The 8,961-nt window shown below is 47.8% G+C and overlaps 1 pseudogene; it reads left to right on the top strand.

The window, feature by feature from the left end:
- Positions 1-1,430: 1,430 nt before the first annotated feature.
- Positions 1,431-5,323, top strand: LOC116913240 (annotated as a pseudogene).
- Positions 5,324-8,961: the final 3,638 nt, after the last annotated feature.

Here is an 8,961-nt window from a genome sequence, read left to right as displayed (position 1 = left end):
AGAGATCCCACATGTATTGATAGTACATTATAAAGAAGCTTACTTTAAGCAACCCTTTGGTGTGGGTTGTATTTATCATTTACTATCGAGGAAAGTAATCGTGACGTGCTGAGGATGAATGTGTGCCTGCTTATTTTTACATAAATTTAAATCTTGGCTGAATATTTGATCCTGTAAGATGTAGAGACGTATTATTCGAAGTTGACCGATATTTTGCTTTTTAAGTAGTCGGTGCTGGACTGAAGAAACGGCTTAGTGGTTCAGAGCACTGACTGCTCTTCCGGAGGCCCTGAGTTCAATTCCCAGCAACCACAGGGTGGTTCACAACCATCTGTAATGGGACCTGATGCCTTCTTCTGGTGTGTCTGAAGACAGCGACAGTGTACTCACATACATAAAATAAATAAATAAATCTAGATAGATAGATAGATAGATAGATAGATAGATAGATAGATAGACAGATAGATAGATAGAGCTGAGAATGATGCCTTGTGGAACTATACGATGGCAGAAATATGCTCACAGCGATTTCAGAGATTGTTAAAAACTCTATTCTAATCACAAACCCAAATCCTCCAACAATTAAAAGATTATTATTATTTTATGTGTATGGGTGTTTTGCCTGCATGTGTACCTGTGTACCATGTGTGTACTTGCTGCCTGGGGAGGCCAGAGGAAGTCCTGAAGTGACAGACTATTGTGAACCACCATGGGGTGCTGAGAATCAAATCCAAGTTCTCTGGAAGAGCAGTTGGTACTCTTCAGTGCTGTCCCATCCCTCTAGCCCTAACCGTTTAAAAAGAGGGTTTAAATAAGCAGCTCGAATAGCAATTTTTAAAATGGAGCCTTCTGATACAGTGCACTAACTTGATAATTATATGCTAAATTATGACAGTCAGAAATATTAAAAGTCTTTGCTTCCTAGAAGTAAACCACTGTGTTTTTCTAAGAGCAAAAAGTCTCATACAGCAGAAGCACTGCTGTTCATAATGTAGACGTGAGCCACAGTGTATCCGTCAGACAGCGCCCACCACGCAAAGCTACTCTGTGGGTTGAGAACCAAGGCTGCATTGAGATCCTGTGTGAAGATGGGTGAAGACTGCTGGAAACCCCTCAGATTTGTTCCCTGTTTGATTTGGAATTAATCTGGGGAAGCCGTGGGTCTGAAAAGCTCCCAGCGTCATCACCCCTCAAATAAGCTCCACGTTTAGTGACTCGCGGTCCAAGAAGCTGAGTCTTGGAATACCAAAAATATTCTAAAACTTGCCAAGTATCCCAAGAAGAGTGGAGATTTTCTGTCCACTTCTCCTCCCACTCCCCTCTACACACACACACACACACACACACACACACACACACACACACTGCCCCTCCAGTTGCAGCACTCACTCCACACTGTCAGGCTAGTGAGGCTGTCCCCAACCGTCACCATGATCATCTACCGGGATCTCGTCAGCCATGACGAGCCGGTCTACTAGATCGGGGAGATGGCAGACGGACCGTGCCTGAAGGCGGAGAGCAAGGTGGTCAGTAGAACAGGGGACGCCATCGATGATTGGCTCATTGGTGGAAAGGCTTCCACTGAAGGTCTGAAGGGCACCAGTAGTCACCGGTGTTGACCTTGTCAGGAACCATCACTTACAAGAATCCAGCTTCACAGAAGAGGCCCACAAGAAAGCCCATCAAAGACTACATGAAATCACTCAAAGGCCAACTTGAAGAACAGAACCTGGGAAGAGTAAAGCCTTTCATGACTGAGCTGCAGAGCCAATTAAGCAGGTCCTTGCTAATTTCAATGACCCACCAGTTTTTTATTGGCGAAAACACGAATCCAGATGGCATGGCTGCTCTCCTGGACTACCGTGAAGATGCTGGGACTCCATTCATGATTTTCTTTAAGGGCTTAGAGATGGAAAAAATGTTAACGAAATTGGATCTGTCGCCTGTCACCATAATTGGCCGCTGCTTACCATCGATAAGACACCAGGACTTAGGACAAATGGGACTGATGTCATCTCGAGCTTTCATTTTGACCGTGATTATTTGGAGTGGAGGCATTGTTTTTTTTTTTAAGAAAAAAAAAACATAGCATGTGGGTTGTCTAAAAATAAAGTGCATTTAAATTCACTTAAGGAAAAAAAAAAGAAGTAACAGTGAAAATAATTTTATGGTTATGGTGTCTCCTTAACATGAGCAACCGTATTTAAAGGGGGTTTCGGGATTAGGAAGGTTGAGAACCACTGTCAAAGGACTTTCACTATCCACCCACTGATCCACCCACACTGTAGTGTAGTCTTGTGGTTCATGGTACAGAAGACCCAATGTCTCCCTGCCCCATTTCAACCCCTCCGTCGGCTACTTACTTACTACCTGTGTGACCCCTGGGCGACCCCATCCATTTATTTAAGTCCCTATGCCTCCGTTTCCTCATCAAACAAGGGAGAACAGTCATTACTCATTGATAGCTGCTGTGAGGATTACACAGGGTAAAGGACAGAAAATGCCTACCTTAGCTCCTGTGTGCAATAAACCCAAGGGCAATGTCCATTCACATTGCTACCACACCTGGAACCCTTCTCCTCCTTGGCTTTGGTCAGGGTGTTCTCTGGTGCTGCCCTGCCTCTCTCCACTCCCTGTAGGAGTAAATTGTTCCTCTCTCTGCACGCCAACGGCATGTGTCATATGCTTCTGCTCCAGCGTGTACCTGGGCAGGCAGTAATTGGTGTCTGTGTGTTCATGAGACCCAGGGTTTGGGTGCCCCTTAAAGGCAGGGGTCTGTCTGCCTTGCCTGCTTTTGTGTTAGCTTCTTCTGCTGAGTGTCTGGGGGACAATAGCCCTGACGGTGAACGGTGTTGTGTTAGGGAGTGGATGAACTGCCGGCACAGGCAGGGATGGACATTGAGTAGTAATACTGGTCAGAATCGAAGTTGTTAGTTATCTCCCTTGCAGGTTCCTCCTTCCTTCCTGGAGTACCACATCGGTTTCTGCTATGGCATGGCTGGGAATTGGCTCGCTCTGACTTGTTTGCGCCTGGGAGGGGGTTTGTGAAGCTCAGTGCTATAACGCTCATTCTCGTCGCCATAAACCTGGATTGCGGTTTTTCATGGACTAATTTCCTCCGCCACTCTGGTTCCACTCCAGGTAAAGAACAAACAGGACTTCCCCCTCTCTACTCTAGAATTCCTGACACTCCCCCCCCCACCCTGTCCCCCCGGCACACACACCTTTCTTTTCACTATGTAGCTCTGGCTAGCCTAGAACTTACAGAGATCCACCTGCGTCTCAGCCTCTCAAGTACTGGGACTGAAGGCATTCGACGCCATGCCCAGCTTGACGTTCATTCTTGTTGAGACCATGGACGCTGTGGTCTCCGAGATTGTGACTATCATGGCTGCGAGTGGTGGCAAGGTTTTTGGAGAGCGTTGGGTTACAATTAGATGATGGAATTAGTCCCTCTGAACTCGACCTCCCAGAATTTGTTGCCTGAGCTAAAGAGGTGAGAGCCTCGCACTCCAGTGCATTCCTGTTACTAGACCGCCATGGTTTACAGGAGACCACCAGGCTAAGCCAAGCTTCTTTGAATTCTCTGAGAACTCTGCAAGGTTGGTTGTGATCCTTGTGGTTTCACAACCCACGACGGTCCCTTCAAAAGTGCAGAGAGGGGCTGGAGAGGCACTGACTGCTCCCTCAGAGAACCCAAGCTCAGTTCCCAACACCAGCATGGCTGCTCAGTCAACTCCAGTTCCAGGGGATCCAAGCCCAATTCTGGCCTCTGTGGGCCCCCCAGACACACATGCGGTACAAGGACATACACGCAGGCATTCACATGTACTTATAAGATAAAATATTTCTTTCTTTTTTTTTATTATTAACTTGAGTATTTCTTATATACATTTCGAGTGTTATTCCCTTTCCCGGTTTCCGGGCAAACATCCCCCTCTCCCCTCCCCTTCCCATCCTCCCCCCATTGCCGCCCTCCCCCCAACAATCACGTTCACTGGGGTTCAGTCTTAGCAGGACCCAGGGCTTCCCCTTCCACTGGTGCTCTTACTAGGATATTCATTGCTACCTATGAGGTCAGAGTCCAGGGTCAGTCCATGTATAGTCTTTAGGTAGTGGCTTAGTCCCTGGAAGCTCTGGTTGCTTGGTATTGTTGTACATATGGGGTCTCGAGCCCCTTCAAGCTCTTCCAGTTCTTTCTCTGATTCCTTCAACGGGGATCCTATTCTCAGTTCAATAAAATATTTCTTTTGTTATGTATAGAGAGGGCTAGGGCGCTGGCTTTAGTGGGTAGAAACACTTGCTGAGCAAGCCGGAGACCTGAGTTCAGATCTGAGTGTCCACATAAAAAGCCAGGCGTGGCCACGCCCACCTCTAACTCCAGGGCCTTTGAGGAGCAAGTGTGAAAGTCTCTCCTGGGCTTGCAGATCACCAGCCTAGCTCCAGGTTCAGTGAGAGCCTCTGTCTCAAAGGAGCAAGACTCAGGGCCTCTTCCTGCTTAAGTATACACACGGGTATAACACCCGTATAACGAAACAACAGAGAGCAAAGGGAATAAGACAAAAGCCCAGAAAGCCAGCCTTGGTGGCACGCACCTGGAGTCCCAAATACCATCAGGTAAAGTTAGAAGAATCAAGCCATTTTTGAGTATATGTGCAGTTCACAGCCAGCCCCAGCTACTCGAGACCCCCGTCTCCAACAAATAAACAAAAATGCAGAGAGGAAAATCCTCCGTGGTTTTCTGATTTTCTGCCCAAATCAGTTCTCCCCATCTCGCTTGCAAAGATCTTGCTGGCTGCAGGCCAGGAAACAATTGGAAATATGCACTGAGTTGCCAGCCAACCAGAGTCATAGCCTGTCTGTCCTGTTTTCCCACCCTGCCACAGCCCTGGCAAGCCCCACAGTTCTGTTTGCAGTGTGAGCACGTTTAAGTCAGGGGAGTGATTCTTATCAGGAGCGTCCGTCCCATGTACCCACCCACCAGCTGCCCTTCCTCTGCTCTGTGCAGCTCTCCAGAGAGGGCTGTTGTGATTTGGCCTTTTGAGCCGGTCAGGCCTGGAACTCACTACGTAAACTCATTAGCCTCAAACTCACACCAATCCTCCTGCTGCAGGCTCCCACATGGTGGGGTTACAGGCGCGAGACACTAGCACTGCTCCCAGCTCTCATTTCGACTCTCGTTTTGTTTTAGCTTTTGGAGGAACAACTTATTAAGCAAGTCTATGCCTTCGTTCCTTTTGGGGTGGTGGTGGGGGGTGGAGAAGAGCCTGACTCGGGAGTAGAGAAAAGGACAGACTGTGCTGAGCGCAGACAGGAAGTGTGACGAGAGTCCTGGAGTCTGCAACAACGTAACAGAGAAAACTGATAAGAACGGGTCAGGAAAGACAGAGGAGGGTCTGTCCCATGCCCGAGCTTGGAAACTACCTGGAAGGTATACCCCAACAGCAGATCCAGAAAAAGATGTTCCTCAGGGAAGTTGGGTGGTTGGTTTGGGCTTCGTGGGGGGAAATCCTGGAGTTACGTAGCCATGGTAACACGCATGGAAACCAGTGCTTTCTGGCTCATGCCTGATCCACCACACTCAAGCCCTGCACCAGCCAGCAGGCTAGGGGAGCCTGTGCTCTGCCCTTTGTAGCCTGTGAGAGAAACCGGCTTTAGTCAGTCTAAGCTTTAGAAAAAAACTATGCTTAAGAAGGGTCCGGGTAGGTCAAGCGTGGTCAAGAGTGGGGTGCACAGTCTAAATGCAGACATGAGATTGGGTATCTAAATATTTCAGAACCCCACCTGAGTATCATCCCTTCCTCCGTCAAAGCCTTCTCCTCCCTCCTCTCACCTTCCTTTCTACCTCCTCACCTTCCTCTTTATTTTTTTTTCTTCTTAGTTTTCTTCAGGAGGCTCTTGCTAGATAGCTCAGGCTTAGATTAAACTCACAATGTTCCTGCCCCCGCCTCCCAAGTGTTGTCAAGCTTCCTTGTCTGTGTTTTAATTTTTAAATAAAAAATTTAAGTTATGGTACAAAGGAATTGGGGTTTTAAGCCCTTTACTTATTTACTCAATTACCTTAAAATGTATTTATTATTGTGTATGTGACTGAACATGTGGAAGATGTGAGCCTGGGCCCATGTGCCACTACCTGCTTGTGGAGGCCAGAGAATGACCTGTTGGTGACGGTTCTCTCTTTCCACATGTGAGACTCTCAGTTCCAGTTCTGACTGCCCCAAAGGCCTGGGTTTCATGAGGTTTCGGTCATATGTTTGAGTCGTTATACTTCCTTTGGTCACCGTTGCTTCCTTCCTGCTGTCCCCTATGCTCCATCAAGCCTCTTTACCTCAGACCATGTCTCTCCACCCTTCATACCTAGAGGCTAACACTGTACAGGGACAGCCTCCTACCACCCGCCTGGTGTTACTCAGGGCCCAGACTCCCACTCCAGTGGGAAAACCCAAACACTTAGCCTGTGAAGGCAGTTTGCCTCTGACTCTACCAACTCTAGGGGGTAAAGAAGCTCCGACAGGGCCAGGGCCACCCCTTCAAACGTGGCAGGAAGGTCATTCAGAGAGAGATGAGAAGCCACCCGATGTGTGTCGTCTGTCCTGTCTCCCTGCTCAACTCAGTGTCCTTGCTGCCCGTTTCCTCCAGTCTGTCCAGGTGCCCTCCTCAGTACGTAGGCCTCGGCTCAGCTATTATCCGCTAAAGTGCCATCGACTGCTTTAGCTAACAGGACAACTGCCTCCTCTAGTCCTTCCTTGGTCCTATTTGATAGACTGAACTGTGTCCCTTCATTCATATTGAAGACCTAACTCTCGGTACCTTTCAATGTGACTGTATTTGGAAGTGGGAGGCCTTTAAGGGGCCGAGAAGTACATGTGAGATCACTAGGGTGAGCCTTGATCCGGTAGCATGACTGGTGGCCTTCCATGAAGAGAGGACTGGGTCATGGAGATGTATAGAGGAAAGATCATATGAGCATCAGACAGAACTCAGTCATTTCCTCAAGGAGAGAGGTCAAAGAAGAAACTCACTCTCACATGTCTGAAACTGTCAAAGAATAAGAAAGGATATTCCATAAAAAGAAAGAAAGGGGAGGAGGAGGAGGAGGAAGAGGAGGAGGAAAAAGAGGAGGAAGAGGAAGAGGAGGAGGAGGAGGAGCCAGTCATGGTGGCACATGTCCCACGCGCGACTTTCCGCCGGCAAGAAGCACGCGAGACATAGAAATTCTTACTATGAGTGACTTTATTCCTGTCTATTCCTCTCTCATGGTGGAAGCCCCGCTTGCGCCGCCAGGCGCACCCTATTTATCCCCCGTGTGTGCACCCACACCTGATTGGTTGCTTACTCATGACCTCATCAGGTATGCTCCGAAAATGGGCAAAGACCTGGCATGAAGGCACTCTTGCACATGCGCACACAGTTAATCTCCCCATAGGGAGCCGGCTTAACATGTAAAGGCCAGCGCCATCTTGACTGACCTGGCCTTCCACGTGGGGGCGAGTGGAAGCCAGCGCCATCTAGTGGTGGCGAATGTTATTATGCCCTCTACATCTCACTCTTTTAATATATATAATTTTATAGCAGTCATGATCACCCCATCGCGTGCAATGAGGAAACCTCGGCGATGTGCAGGGGCTGATCAAAGGAAATCGCTGAGTCTCTCTCAATCCCAGTGCAAATGGACCCACAGATCCATGGGGTGCAAGAGCAGAGAGCTCAGAATACAGAGAGAGACCCTCTCCTCCCAGTGCAAATGGACCCACAGGTCCTTGGGGTGCAGGAGCAGGGAACTCAGATACAGAGTAAATCCTGAGCAAGATAACCAAAATTCAGTGGAGGCCCTTTGTACAATGGCCACAAGTGCTTGAGTGAATAACGGCCTTGTCACATTACTGTTGAGATCTGAGTTTGTAAACCAACCATGGTATGAATACTGATCCACAGCATAGGGCTGCATCAAACAGAGCCACTCTCGATAAGTAGTGGGCACCTCATTTGGTCCTCCTCAGCTGTTGCCACCAAGGGCCATGGTCAAGCCACTCCTATAATGAAATTTAGAATTTCCAATTGTTAGTAACTACTCTAGAAAGTTCACCCATTGTACTTGTCTAACAATAGGGAGGATACTCAGACACTGCAGACACAATGTCTGTAGCAGTAATGTCTGCTTCAATAGCAGCGAAAGTGTCAAGGTCTTTTTCCAGGACAGTTCAGGATCAGTCATTTTTCTCTGGAACAACCAGCAGACAATGGAACCAATTTCTGAGATCTGTATGACCAGGACAGAGTTCTCCAGTCATTGTAGCTTTACACAGGTGGCTTTCTGTGAAGCTACAGTCTGTAAAATGGCAACACCAGTTACCAGGTAAGGCAGCAAGAGTCACCAGGGAAATGAAGGGACAGGGGTAACAGCTGGAATCAGTAAGCAGCAGTGTACAGAGTCTGAGCGTAGGCCACAGTGGGACGGGAACACACGCAGCGGTAACACTGACTGCAGCAACGGCAAGATTTCTGTGATGACAAAAGGTGAAGGGGGGATCTTCCGCCTTCCTTTCAGGGCAGAGGAATGACTCTAGGGACCCGAACCACGAGAGCTGAATCTTCATGTAACCAGGATCAGCAAGTCTCAGCAACCACCCAGGCAGCTGGCACACTCTTGTAGCATCCTGTAGAAAAAACACAGACATTCCCTCTTCCCCATATAAAATATCTGGACAGGATCATGTCAATATGTGGATCTCTCTATTTCACCTAGGCAGGGGTATGCCTAGTTGTAGGGTGCCATAAACTTTGGCATCCAAATTTTAAAATTGAAATAAAAGGAGTATTATTAGCATTCAGGGGTAACTCCCCCTTTTATTTATTAAAATTGTTAAAATATTGTTTATTAAGATAAGTCCTCGAGGATTAAATTGAGGACACTGAGCACTTGTATTTATAATTTGACTTGTATACCAAATTATTGTTTCC

Source organism: Rattus rattus, chromosome 12 (assembly GCF_011064425.1).
Source record: "Rattus rattus isolate New Zealand chromosome 12, Rrattus_CSIRO_v1, whole genome shotgun sequence".
In the NCBI taxonomy this organism is placed as follows: domain Eukaryota; kingdom Metazoa; phylum Chordata; class Mammalia; order Rodentia; family Muridae; genus Rattus; species Rattus rattus.
This window is presented reverse-complemented; position numbering and strand designations above follow the sequence as displayed.